The sequence below is a fragment of the Micromys minutus genome (genome assembly GCF_963924665.1).
Source record: "Micromys minutus genome assembly, chromosome: 6".
In the NCBI taxonomy this organism is placed as follows: Eukaryota; Metazoa; Chordata; class Mammalia; order Rodentia; family Muridae; genus Micromys; species Micromys minutus.
In genome coordinates, this window is record NC_137975.1 from 55,028,938 (window position 1) to 55,044,058 (window position 15,121).

The window sequence follows — 15,121 nt, forward strand, 5'->3', positions numbered from 1 at the left end:
GGATTGACCAATTGCATAGTCAGTTGGGTCAATATCAGTAGTAGTTCTAATTCATTCCTCCATGAATGCTGATCAAACTTTTAAGGGTCTAAGGACATTTTCATTCTGCCTTTGCATCTTTGAGAGCTAAAGTTTCAGTTAATACCTGTCTCACATGTGAATTTTATATTGCCCCATTTATAGTGAATATTAATCTATATAAGAATTCAATAAAATTCTGGAGCTTTGTGTAAACTTTGTGAATGACATAGACAATTTTCCTTGTTCTTTCATCTTATTCCAGGCTCTTAACACAACTCAAGTATATAGTATAATACTAGAGTCATCAAGTTGCATGTACAGTCATAATTCAGCAAATTGACTTTCTCCTAACAATTGATTGTTCATGATATTAATACATTTAGGTCTATTATAATGTTCCGTAATTACAACTTCTTCTCACAACCATGTCAGCCATTGTAATTGAGAATGGGATTTCATTATGGCTGCTGTTAAATCATTCCAGTGGTGGGTAATATTCATGTTTTGGGTAGCCCAGGTATTTAACATATATGCCTCATATATAGTGAGTGCATTCCATAAGTTTCTATTGATTCTTTAAAATGATTAAGATCCTATATTTTTTCAGCATTCAAGACTAGTTGTTACTTTTGCATATTTTACCACTTTCTGCCATTTGTTACAGGGTAACCTGGAAATCTAGTTTGTGGGGGGTAGTTGCCTGACTTCAGTTTCATACTAAAAAAAAAAAAATAAGAATAAAACATTATTTTAACCACCCTCCCAAAGAAGAAGAGGCAACGTTGGTTCGAAGGACTGTCTGTCTTGGTCCTCAATTTCATTAGGCACCAGAAGTTCACAAATAAGCTGTTCCTGATCTCTTACTTATTCTCTTTTCTCTTATAGGCTTTTGTGCATTCATAGTTAATTTTTCTTGTTTTATAGTTATTTCTTCAACCTTTTTTGGAGGGGGAAGGAAACATATAAAGATTGTAATTGAGAGTAGGGAGGGGTTTCCTCCAGTGCTCACAGTTGCAATGAGTATTACAACAGATTTTTCAAGTAATGATTTCTTCCTCTCAATATCTACCCTTGATCTGAAAAAAAATATGAAATTGGTTTTCTCAATTTTAATCCAACACAGTCTATCTATATAATTAAAAGTTGTCTTTTGGGGTGGCTTATTGCGATTTTCTCTCAGAGGCTCCTGGGCCATTTCTTGTTCTGGGCTTGAAACTTCCAAGTTTCTCTGGGCATCCAGCCAAGCTTGAAGAACTGATATTTTCTCTGGAGAAAGTCCCAGGTGAAATTCCCCTATATGTCTTTTTGTCAGATGTCTCCTGTCCTCTACAATGTTTCTGTCAGATGTTCTCTGCTTTTTGCAACAGTGAGGGTTTTTCTTTTTCTCCAGTCAAATTGGGAGCTAGATATAAATGTAACATTTATTCACTAGATGTAATTATCATCTTGGAGGCTTACTGTTGAATAGTTACCTCTTTCTACCTCTTCTTTCCTTGGTGTTCTCTGTGCCTTGTGGCTCTTACAATATTTCTGCTTCCTCTTTCTGTAAGGTTCCCTGGGCTCTGAGTGGAAAGATTTGAGTGTTCCATGGTCTGTTAGTATTTGTGTAATATCTGTCTTTATATCTCTATATTCCTTCCCATTTGCTTCAAGAGAAAACATTTCTGATGATGACTGAATAAGACATTGAGATATGAGTATAGCAAAATATCTTTATAAATCATTTTATTGCTACCTTTTTAACAACATAATTATTTGATTATAAGCTATGTTCCTTGGTTATCTAGATTCTGGCCTTTACCCAAATAGTACTGGATATGTATTCCATCTCCTGGAGCAGGTCATTTGTCAGATCAGATATTCATTCGTTACTTTCACAACTTTTGTGCCACAAGTTTTCTAGTATGTCTTGCAGGCAGGAATCCATTTTTGATTAAAAGGTTTGTGGATGGTTTTGTATTTACATTTCTTTTTTGTTAGCAGGCAGATTATCTTCCTGTATCAAAGATGCTAAAATATATGAATAAGGGCTCCATGTAGGAACCAGCTCTATATTTCCTCATTCAATGAGTTGTGTAGGCGTTTCTTTAGTAACAGGATCTTGCCATATGTTTGTGGAGAGCAACCTATGCTCTTGGCAACACCTAATTTATTTACAGATTCCCATAGAACACAGTGACGAAAAAATAGATTTAGATGGAAACTAATCCCAGTACTGCAAACTTCAATTGATAGCAAGAGATGGTTAGTCGGGGTTTTGTCCCCCCCCCCATTATTTGACAGTTTCAGGTAGATTGTTTTCCTATTTGCATATATTTTAGGAACTTTCTATTGCATCAAGCTTCCATACTACTCTGATGTGTATTCCTTCTGTCCTTCCTATCTCCCCACTATTGATCCTCCTCTTTGTTCTCCCCCAATTCATCCATACGTATCTACTTTCTTTTCTTTCCAGAGACAACCTTAGTTTTCTCCTAAGCTTATCAATTATACAAAGTTGTCCTGCAAAACACTAGCCTCATGTGCTAAGCATGCATTTATTCAAAGCACCTGAACATAGAGGGAAACATTAGCATGTTAAAAAATAGATATATAAAAGGGGGCATGCTGAAGTCAGCATGCTCTTTACTTAGCAAGGAGCATGCCTGGGAGGCAGGAAATGAGGCTGAGATATGCTGTTAAAGGCCAGGCCTGATCTTCATGGATTACATTGCTGCAATGTAAGAGTTTTATTCTTCCATTTCTAGGTAGGTAGGTTAACCTGTAGGACACTTTAAGTTGGTTCAGCAAAATACTCAGTGTGTATGTAGCTTTGCTTCACTCTAAGCAATGAGCTTTTTGAAAGGAAAACTATGAGCTCCTTCCAGGGTCTCTCTGCCAAATAATGACTCACTTGCTACAAAGCTCAAAACTTCCCCAGGAGAAAAATAATTACAGAGTTTATTCTTGGAAGGTGTTACTACATCTCCTCATGAAACTGTATTTTTACTTCTATTGAATGATGTCAAGATAATTCTTGGTAACATATACACATCTTTTAACATAGACATTTTATAAAATACATGTTTCATAATTTTGGAAAACAATCCATTTGCTTAATTGCTTAAGAAATTAAGTAAAACAAAAACAAATAAAGAAATAGGGATTATACTATTTGATAAACAAATCTGAGTCCAAAACCATGCATGTAATTTTATATATATATTTTCCTAAACACTTTGTAGAAACATTGTGTGTTGGGGCCGGGATAGATGGCTCAACAGCTAAGGCCTTCTGCTTCACAAGCATATAGACCTGAGTTTCAGTTAAGACCCATAGAATTTCCAGTCTCATCCAACAACACAGAACAAAAAAACAAACAGACAGCAACAGCAACAAACTACCGAAAAACAAGAGTTCTGCAAAATGGACTATGGTAAAGGAGAATTTCCAGTGCCCTCCTCAAAGATCTACAAGTATGCAAATATAAATACACCTGTATCTTTGTATTTCAATATATTGTACCAATCCTAATATCATACCCAGTCCTAATTCTGACTTTCTTTTGACATTTTATTGTTAGCCATTATCACTTCTTCAAATTTTTATTGAGATCTTAAAATGTATGTGGTGTGTGTGTGTGTGTGTGTGTGTGTGTGTGTGTGTTTGTGTGTGTGTGTGTTTGTGTGTGTGTAAAACACAGTATGTTTAGAGTTCTGTATGTGCATGGATGTGGCATATTCATTGGAAGAAGCACTATTTCACTGGGACACCTCTGCCTCACACAGTCTCTTGAGTTCCATTTAGAGATCAGTGGTTAAAGTTTCTATTCACAGTAATTTTCTATGAACTTTCCCTTATTTATTAATGAGCATTTTCAGGGTTGTAGACACAGGGAACTAACCTAGATTATTTTTTCATATACCTTGATCTATAAATTAATAATGCAGGTTAATAGGAACAGGGTCTTATAAAACCATTTAGAAGTAGGTTCTGGGAGCAAATACACTCTTTGTTTCAGGATACCAGCAGTCTAGTCCAATAGCAAACACCAAATATGAATCAGTAGCAGCAGGATGATTCAGCTGAAACAACAAGGCTCGGCAGAAGCAGCAGAAGTGGGAACACTTAGCCAAACAACCACAATTTTTTGGAGTGTTTTTCTCTAAGATCAATAAAAACCAGCAGATAGCATAGAATACCAGTGAAGCAGTGCATGGCATAGCAATACAAGAGCTACCTCTCACTGTTTGTAGGGTTACATAAATGCTCTTTCTAAACATCATGACCCTTCTCATCTGTTTTCATGCCCTCTCATAAAATGGCTTCCAGAAACAAAAACAAAAAGAAAAACAACAACAACTAAAAAAAAAAAAAAAAAAAAAAAAAAAAAAAAAAAAAAAAAAAAAAAAAAAAAAAAAAAAACAGGACATGACACAACTGAGTTGTTAAAGAAACCAGAAATGTCCACCTCCCACTGTTCTACCAATTCTTCAGTTGGCTTGTCCCTTGGACTAGGGTGTATTCATAACAGATATCAAATATGGAATTACAAAAATGTATCTCTTGATTTCTAATCTTATAAGAGTTACTTCAAAGTTAGAGTGTAAATAACAATAGCAAAAACCTAGCTACCTTACAGATTCCAGCTAAATCAATTGCTAAATTCTCCCCAGTGTGTACTAGCAGATGTAGAAGTTGCTTGGGCATGTAGTGTGGGAAGCATGGAGAAATTCCAGGTGGAAGAAGTAAGACTAAGGAGGACTATGGTGAGAAGAGGTGTCAGAGTGAAGCCACCAAGAGTGTCATTGAAGACAGAACACACTGTAATTGTGCCAAAACATTAGTAAGCTTTTTGTTTGTTTTTCTGTTTGTTTTTGTTGTGATGGTGGTGGTGGTCTTGGTTATGATAGAATTAAGGGTTGAAACTAAAGCATAGTCATTCTAAATATTAGTCTTGCTTTTGAGTTATTTTTCAAGTTATCTCTTCTTTAAATATTTCTGAGAGTGTTTTCATTATATTCATGTGTCTTTCTCCTACTCTTCCCAGATCCAACACCCATTTCCTACACACCTAATTTCATAGGTTTTTTTTTTCTTTTTTTTTGAATAACTTTATTTTAAAAAACAAAGAAAAAAGAACAAATTTTGCATAAATGTATATGAATACATTTGTGTCAGTCCTTAGCTTTTTTTTTCAAATATTTGATAGTGTGCATTAAGGTCTTACTAGTCACAATGAGCAAAAAGTACATGTAAAACAGGATGTAACCCGGAATTAGTCAAAGTTTTCTTGGTGTGTAAGGATTGAGCATATTTTTTTTTCTTGAACTTCACGCAGTCTGTGAGTTGTTTCTGGGGTGTTCAGAGATTTCTGGGGTTAGTATCCTATTAACAGTGACTGCATATTATGTCTGTTCTTTTTTTGTGACTGGGTTATCTCACTCAGGATGATATTCTCTAGATGCAGCCATTTTCTAAAGAATTTCGTTAAGCCATTGTTTCTGAGAGCTGAGTAGTACTCCATTGTGTAAATGTACCACAATTTTTGTGATCATTCAAATACTGAAGGACATCTGGGTTCTTTTCAGCTTCTGGCTATTATAAATAGAGCTGCTATGAACATTGTGGTGCATGCGTCTTTGTTGTATATTGGAGTGTCTCTGAGGTATATGCCCAGAAGTGGAAAAGTTGGATCTTCAGGTAATTCTATGTCCAATTTTCTTAGGAATCGCCAGACTGATTTCCAGAGTGGTTGTATCAGTTTACAACCCCACCAACAGTGGAGAAGTGTTCCTCTTTCTCCACAACCTCGCCAGCATCTGCTGTCATCTGAGTTTTGGATCTTGGCCAATCTGAATGGTGTGAGGTGGAATCTCAGTGTTGTTTTGATTTGCATTTCCCTGATGGCTAAGGATGTGGAGCACTTCCTTAGATGTTTCTCAGCCATTCCATATTCCTCAATTGAGAACATTTTTTTTAGCTCTGTACCCCATTTTTAATAGGGTTGTTTGATTCTCTGGTGTCTAGCTTTTTGAGTTCATTTTATACCTTCGATATTAGGCCTCTATCTGATGTAGGGTTGGTAAAGATCTTTTCCCACTCTATTGGCTGGCTGCCGTTTTGTTTTTTTGACAATGTCCTTAGCCTTACAGATACTTTGCAATGTCATTAAGTCCCATTTGTCAATATTTGACCTTAGAGCATTGATGTTTTGTTCAGGAATTTTTCTCCTGTGCCTATGTGTTCTAAGGTTTTCCCTACTTTCTCATCTAATAGTTTCAGTGTACCTGATTTAATGTGGAGATCCTTGATCACTTACACTTGAGTTTTGTACAAGGAGATAAGAAGGGGTTTATTTTCATTCTTTTGCATGCTGAGTGCCAGTTGGACCAACAGCATTTGTTGAATAGGCTGTCCTTTTTCCATTGAATGTTTATAGCTCCTTTGTCAAAAAATCAGGTGGCATATATGTGAGGGCTCATTTCTGTATCTTCTATTCTATTCCATTTATCCATGTGCCTATTTCTGTACCAGTGCCATGTAGTTTTTAGCACAATTGCCTTTTTTTCTATCAGCATACTTTTTGCTATCAGAGTCTTCATAGATGTATGATCCTGTACTGGAGGCTTATTAACTTATCAGTTATGTACTTTTCCAGTTACCTAGGTCTTCTACTCTTAGCATCTAGCTAACAATTTTCATATCTTCGTGGCTAGGGAAAGGGATTTATGCCAAACTTCCAGTTCTGTGCTTGAATTTTGTCTGGTTTGAGCTTACACAGCTCTTGCACGTAGCATTGACAGTACTATGAATTCAAATAGTCAACTGCCAAGCTATGTTTAGTCTTCCACTGCTTCTAGCTCTCATACTCCTTCATCTGTTCTTCTACAGTGAACCTGAGCCTTGTGAGGAAGATATGAGCCACATATCCACAGTAACATTGAGGACTCTGAAGTTTCTTTTTCTCTAAACTTTAGCCACTTGGGGTTTTATATGATAATCAACATCTACTGCAAATAGAAGGTTCTCAAAATGAGTGTTGAGAGATGGATTGCCAGAGGAGTATTACAATAATTCAATACCATGTGCATTTAACATAGTAAAAGTAGTAAGTTTTTCCTTAGGGTTCATGGCCCTTCCAGATACAAGGTTTTGGCCTGATAATGGTTCCAAGAATGCGTTTCATCTTATGAAGTCCAGTTTGAATCCAATCTAAAAGTGGATGGTAACTATCATAATGTTCATACAACTACTGTGCGAGTGTGCATGTTTTACCAGGCAAGTCATTATTGCAAAGAATGTCCTCAATGGTTTTCTTAGATGGCCTTAATTATGTTGGATTTAAATTTTTGATCTCCTATTGCAGTTTATTGAAAAACTAATTATAGTCCAGATTTGGACACTTTTTAAAATGCCAATGATGTGTACTGATAAGTAAACTTGAAAATCTTAGTTACAATGACCTTTGATGTTAGAATATCATCAAAATTACTACACACACACACACACACACACACACACACACACACACACACACACACGCATGCACACAATGCATAATTTAAAACTCCAATATGTCTAGATACATTTAAATCTCTTTAAAACTGTAATAAGCAGACTATTAAAAGGTTTAGAAAAATTGTAAGAGGAAAAAATAAACAAAACAATCAATGTTTGGATTGTAATACAAAACATTCCTCTTGGATTCTTATGTCTTGACATCTTAATAAAAACAGTTATCAAAAGAACAGAAAAAAGATCTCAGAAGTCATTTATTATCCTCCTTAAAAGGCCAGTACTCTGACCATGAACTTTGTAGAGAACACTGTCAAAATGTGCTTTAATGACATCATCTAGAATCCATATTTCTTTTATTTAACATTCACTCATTCACATATTCATATTCAACTAAAATTGATCTGCATCGTTAGAGTTTTAACAAGTTTCTAGGGAAAAACAATAATAGTTTTGCATTGCCAGTGTTATATTTTAAAAAATCATATAAAAAATAAATCCCCTCAGGAATATATAAAAGTCATCTGTGTTCTATTCTCATATTTATCCATATCTGTCTGCATGACTTTGAATGACTTTTGTTAAAATGTGCCAAGGAAAATACATATATTTCCCTCCAGTTAAACAATCAAATCTCCTACACAGAAACTCTTTCCCACAGAACCCAAATAAAAACATGAAGACTGTTGATAGACTAAATAACATTTCAAGCTTTGTCCAGGTTTCTATTTCAATACACAGTGTCCTTTACACTTGGTTCACTCTCTACTCAATTGAGCCCTGGTGACTAGAATTTAAATCTAGAGGTTTTCAATGCCAATGATGACAGTTAAGGCTAAGCAGGCTCACATCAGGTTCAGTATAGCAATAGAAGAACATGGTGCATATCATGTTCTGGGTCTGCAGACAGCAATGAATGAATCTCCCTTTGTAGCAGCTACGGAAACAAACCACATTAATAATCACTGGTTAGATTTTTGACTGAATTATTCCTAAATTTGTGATATAGGCTATTGACTGAATCTAAATAAGATGTGGGTGGAGATAGTTGACAAAAAGTACTAAGTTACAGCCGCTTTTTGTTTGTTTGTTTGTTCCCACCCCCTTTGTGTACAGATGTCGTAGTCCCACAATGATCAATTAAATTTCTGGTAATTAACTGACACATTCAATTGCATTTTCTCTATATATTCTTCCTTTTAATTACCACCCTTTTAAAATGTGCTTTGTCTAAAAAAAATAAATTGAGATAATGTAAGAATTCCAGTGCTAATAGAAAATGGGATAAAAATATATGGCTTAAGAATGATCATTCAAAACCACATCAAAGGAATCAGTAAAATGAACATTCTGAGAAAAGTAATTTTTCATTTTCTTTTCTTATCATTTCCTGCAATTCTAGAGCTTTAAATGTGAAAAATGCTTGTGTAATATTAGGTGTATTTAGGAGTGAAAGATGACCTATTTATTCCCAGATATAAAAATCACACTGCAAAGGTCATTATGCAACTCTGCCAATCATATATGCAACTTTGGTGCTAAGCAAGAGATTGACAGGGTGTCCAAGAAAAAAAAATTACTGAATCACAGGGGTGGGGGCACCCATCTTAGAGGAGTTTCCTAGTTAAAATGAAGAGCAGGTTTGTGTGTCCTGTTCCCCAATACAGTTTAGAACATGGAAAAGAACAGTCAACAGAGATAAAGAAAAGGGGGTTCTTTTAAGAGAGTAACATTTTAAGAAAACTGAAGCAGTTTCATGAATTAGTTTTATCTTTTAGTTGTGTGTAACTCATCCAAAGATAAGTAGTTTCAGAAGTTGCTGAGGAAAACCTCCAATGTTTAAAGGATCAAGTGGTTTATGAATGCAAAAGGATACTTAGAAATCTCTATAACTGTGAACTCCAAAACAGAATTGTTTATCTTTATAATAATGACTAAGTCTATGGAATTTCCCATCTATAGAAAGCAGAGCAATGTTTTTTTGTTGTTGTTGTTTGTTTTTTTGTTTTTTTTTTTTTGGTTTATGCAACTTTATTGAAGAAAAATAAATCAATTACTTGGAGAGCTATTAGTTGATCACTCATCCATTGATAACTCACATAAGTTATATTAAACAGCATTGGAAGATAGATTAACTAATAGCTCCAAGCCTCCTAACAATTTCAATGAAAATGACAAAATGTTTTGAGACCCTATTTTAGAATACAAAGGGTGTCTGACTTCCAATTTCTATTGTCTGTAGAACAGGAACAGGTCAGTCCTTTATTGACACACATAAAATACATCACACTTTCTGTCCCACTGATACTATAATTCAATACTAATTCTCCAGCCACATAAGTTATGAGCATAAAATATATCGTGTAATCTCAGATCTCTAACAGTGGAAGGTTTGACAAGAATGGATGCCACTAGAATAATGCTTCCTTCACTGGGACAGCTGAGCATCTGTCCCCCACACCTGTCTGATGGCTTCTTTAGCATGTTAGAGCAGCTAGGACTGGTCTGGTCTCATAACCAAGTCAGAGTGCAGACATTGGCCACATAATACACATGCTCCAGTTTTAAAAGAAATTTCTGAATCTTGGGCAACTGTTCTCTTGTAACTACTTTACAGTTTTCCTTTACAATAAAAGCAGATTTTGTCCAAAGCTGGAAGATCTTAAGTCTTTTCACATGAGCATGTGAATGAATGAAGGGAGGTAAACAAAAAATAAAATTTAAAAGGATGAGGTCTGAGAGGGGAGCAGCCGGATAAGAAAATCAAAAAAGAAACAGTAATTTAAAGTTTTTTCCAGCTATAATGCAGGTTATTCTGACTTTAAGGTAGCATCACATGGCATACTTCTGAGTCCACTCCGGAGATACACTGTTGTACTTATTTCTGTGTTATAGATCCGTGCCGTCTCTGGCACTAGGAGGTCATCCAGTTTTGGATCACATAGCAGTGAACAAACGGATTAAAAAAAAACTTTAGAAACAGTAGACGACTGTGATCTTAGACTATCGAGAGAAATGCTGCCATTACTGTTAATGTTTGGATGATAAATTCTTATTGTAAACACAACCTTAGGTGGTTTGAAGGAGTAGTCTGTAGGAAAATGAATTGTCAAAAGGAATACACCACCTTGATATGGGCTGTCATTAGGTCCCATAATTGTGGCTTGCCAATGAAACATTTCATTTCCAATTGGACCCACAAAACATTGTGCTAGAGCGTCATGGGCCAAATCACTAAGTTACTTATCGATTTGTTTTAGCGCCATAGTCTGTGCTTTTCGCCGGGACCCTCACTATCCCTCGGTGTACTCAAATATCTGGCCAAAACTCTTGGATTATCCCGGCGGCAGGGAAGGATTGTCTCTTCTTTTCACGCCGACTCTGCCAGACACAGGGGCTTTAGGAGGATGCAGTGGACATGGCAGAGGCATGGTTGAGGCCCCACGCTCCTCCCTCCAGAGCTGTGTCTTAAATCTATCCCTCAAAACATCCTCCCCCTTCTCCCTTTTCTGTCTCCCTCAGTTTCTGCCATTGGAGACCTTTAATATCTATTCAAATAACAAGAATTATGCATCAGTTGGACTTAGTACCATTCTTCATTCTTCTCTGAGAAATATTTAAATATTTTTAAAGTTTGGTATCTGAGTGAAGACATTAATTTTAAGACTCGTTTCTCACGTAAAACATTCTATACGAAAATGTTATTTTTACCATGTCGCCACCTTGATGTTAAAATCCATTTGACACATACTTGTGTCTCCTTGATCTATCACCAGCTAAAGCAAAATTTCAAAAGGCTGAGGGTCAGTACAGAAGGTATGCCATTGGCCAAGTGTCACAAATGCCCTTAATGTGTATTGTTAAAATGTTAATCTAATAGAATTCAGGGCATTGTTGTAGTGGCTACCCCTTGATTTCCATTCATTCTTGTAATATTTCCTTAATGGTTATCAGTTCCTTATAAACAGTAACCTGAGCATGTGTTAGGATGTGCATTCTACAGGTATATTAAAATTAAAGAAATATATTATGAATGCATATAAGTGTGTAAACTGAATAAAACTTGGTTTAGAGAAACTGAACAAAGGAAGGAGGTATTGCTATAGTGAATCATTTTGAGCAGAGACTTGACCTAAGAGGGAGGTTTTTGTTTGTTTAATTTCACGATTAAGAGAAGACTGGGGGATAATTAGGAACACATCTGTTGGCTTGTTTGTTTGTCTGTCTGTTTTTACAATTAGAGGAAGACTGAGGGATATAAAGGACAGACCTAGGATACATATCTGATGGAGGACTCTCCTCTGGTGCTCTAATAAGGGTGGGGACAGCTGTAAAAACGAGGCACTGGAAGTAATAGAGATCATTTACCTTGTCTCTGGTGAAGACTTGTCTCCTGGTAGCACTAGCGTGTTACTAAACACAAAGTACAAGGCACCGAAGAGTGTTCAACAATGCATAGTCCCTTCAATTTTGAAAGTAGGTGAGTGAAAATACTTCATAGAGAAGTAATGATGAAAGAAATTTGATTAATTATTATTTAGGTGAAAAGCAACACGTCTTGTAAAAGTAACAGACAAACAACCACATAGGTAATCATGACCTAACATATGTAGTTTGTGCCTAAATCATAATCTGGAGTGAAAAGGAACTTGATTCTGGATTACTGCTCAATTCACAAAGTATTAGCAAGAACTGTCTAAGTATTCCTCTTCTCATAAATTACCACTGGGTGGACTAACTTTAAATTTCTTGCTAAAAGCAGCCCTGGGATTAGGATAGAGTACATCACAGCACTCTCTTATAACAGGATGTCCCAAACACAATAGAGGGCAAATCCCTGAATTCCGGAGTCCTTGTGTACCAGGGAACCTTATAGAGCTATCACTGTAAAACTCATTTATTTTTAGTAGGCACCTTTCAACAATCAAGCAGACTACTTTTCAATCTGTCACCATGGAAGAGCCCATAAATGTTTGCAGTTCACAAGCCTTGGAGGGACCAATTAAATAGAAATTTCCAAATGTAATTTCATAAAGAAATTGGCTAAGGAGTCCCTGAGCTCTCTATTTCATTTGGATCCTCCTCTCCCTGTGAAAGAAAAGCTATTTCAGGTGATAGAGGAAGCATATCAAAAACTAGACCAAAATTGAGGCTGAGAGTAAGTTGTATAGTTCATTCATATGATAATCTACAGGAAAGTGTTTGAGATGTAAAAATCTAAACTCAGTAACTCTACCATAGCATATCTATGTCTTATTCAGCAAGTCGCTGCCTGAATCAAGGTCTATACCTGGCCCTCACATCAGAGCAATAAATCCTCATTGAATGAATAAATGAGTCTTACCATGCTGGAAAATGATGAATTTTTCAATTTTCTCCCTTGTATGCCACTCTTTGGTAAAGACCCTTTGGTTCTGGGGAATATAACAGGGGTGGGGTGGTGGTTAGAGGTGATAAATGCATTACTGACTTAAAAGTCTGTTTTAAAAATGAGATGATCATTTCAACTATCCATTTTTTCATCACTGTAAAAATTTTGCTTCAAAAGAACAGCAGGCTTTTTGAAATGCCTGTTGATGAGAGTTGGAAAAGTATTTTTTCTAGGCTTCTATTCCTTCAGGTATTTATATTAATAAATATATTAATGGTCACTTGCAATTCTTAGACTACAAGTGTCCAATAGACATATTTCCTTCAGGGGGTTGCAAACTCACTTTGCAAATGAATATTAAATACATATGAACTGAAATCATTATATGACTGAATAACAAACTGAAGACTATGTTATCTGCCAGCAATCCAAGTATTAAGGCTACTTAAAGAAGAGACCAATAGTTTCAGGCAAGCCTATGTTATAAATCATGATTTTACCTCAAAAAAAAAAAAAAAAAAACAAAAAACAAAAGAAATAACAAAACGAATGTTACATAAGGAACGACATAAAGAACCCAAATATAGCACTGTATTCCATGAAAACTGGTTTAGTACTGGTAAAATGTGACACAGACCATTGCTCTACTGGGAAAATGTGTTGTTCAGAGTGAGTACAATTTATCTCCCCCAATTGAATACATACTTTCAAGTTCTCTAAGAAATTCATCATGTGACTATGTATAAAGATAAAGTTTATTAAATGAGACCCCCAAAGTGCACCTTAGTACAATAACAGGCATAAATCACCTATTTTGAGGGGGATGAGTAGGTAAAGGTCCCTTAGTAAGTATGTATTTGTATCTACTCTAAAAAGAGGCTAGGGACATTATTTCACACTTGTGTGTTACTGAAAAAAGTAGGTCAACACCTACCCCAGCTCAGCATTGGGCAATCTTTTGGCCAGATGCTGTCTCTTGGCTCAGCCCCTTCCCTGTTGACAGTTACTATGGGTTTCACAATTATCAGCTTCTTTGGCAATGCTAGGTAGGGAGCCCTGCACAACTGTGACAAAACTGCCTGAGCTTGTTGGTTTTTTTCCACTGGAGATTTCTGAGCCTGGCATAACAGGTGAATACACTGTTTTTCATGTGGCAACGTGACTTCAAACAAGTTCATGGTAGCTAGTTTGGGTACAAATGCCTAAGGATGTTAGACAAATACATTACATAATATTAAAATTATGCTTTTCAAGTTACAGTCAATCATGAGAACATTTTTCACATTGCATAAGCAGTTGGATACCTAAATAAAGGTAATTTTAAAAGACAAACTTTCAAACAACTGCCTCATTTTAAATATCTTCTGAAAATATAGAGCTACCCACTCCCCCCAATATTGCAACACCTTTAAAAGCTAATGACCATGCAAAAACTTCTGCTTGTATCAGTTAGACTTATTTTCATGGAATAAGCAATACAGCTCATGGTGTATGCTTCTTTTTTGAGATTGCTGGATTCAAGATGTTCAATTCTGCCAAGGACCTTTTCCATCTATGATCATGAAAGATATACAACTGACATAGTCAGGTTTAGAAAATGAGCCTTTTAAGCCTACAGTATATGGTATTACTAATCTGTGGCATTAGAATGTGTATTTAGAACACATGGTATTCCTTGGCTAAGTATTTAACAGAACTTACTAGACAAAAGAAGATTGGGTTCAGATAGCTTGATCTTAGAAGATTTCTAACTAAAAATTAAATTTCTTACATTAACAAAGCAATATTCAGATTTTACATTTTAATATATTGTGATAACATGTACTTTAAAGTTGATTGGTTTGTCACACTGTTAAACGTTCTTGTCATTCAGATCTCCATTTGACCTGTAGGATCTGTGATGATGCCCCTCACATTGGATACAGTATTCTCCTCAAATATATAATCTACTTTTTAAAATCTTTCCAAAGGATATATTTCCACCTCATATTTTACTTCTTTGACATCAATATTTGAACTCAACTACTTTTCATGATTTTTTTATGCTGGAATATTCTGGCTTCTTTAAGCTAGATCATTGGCTATAACTTTAATAAGTAATTTCCATTTTTCTTCTATAGTGTCCAGATTAAATCAAATTTCAGTCTAACCTGTCACTTTTGACATCTTTTTCTCATGGCCAGTTTATAATAATTTTGGCGTATTAATATTATCTTTGAGGGCAAGTTGTTT

At 35.6% G+C, this 15,121-nt stretch overlaps 1 pseudogene across 1 annotated transcript; it reads right to left on the bottom strand.

Annotated features, from left to right (window-relative positions):
- Positions 1 to 10,350: 10,350 nt before the first annotated feature.
- LOC308421909 (ubiquitin-conjugating enzyme E2 D3-like) lies at positions 10,351 to 10,784 on the bottom strand (annotated as a pseudogene). Its single transcript has one exon. The product of its transcript is annotated as a ubiquitin-conjugating enzyme E2 D3-like (transcript).
- Positions 10,785 to 15,121: the final 4,337 nt, after the last annotated feature.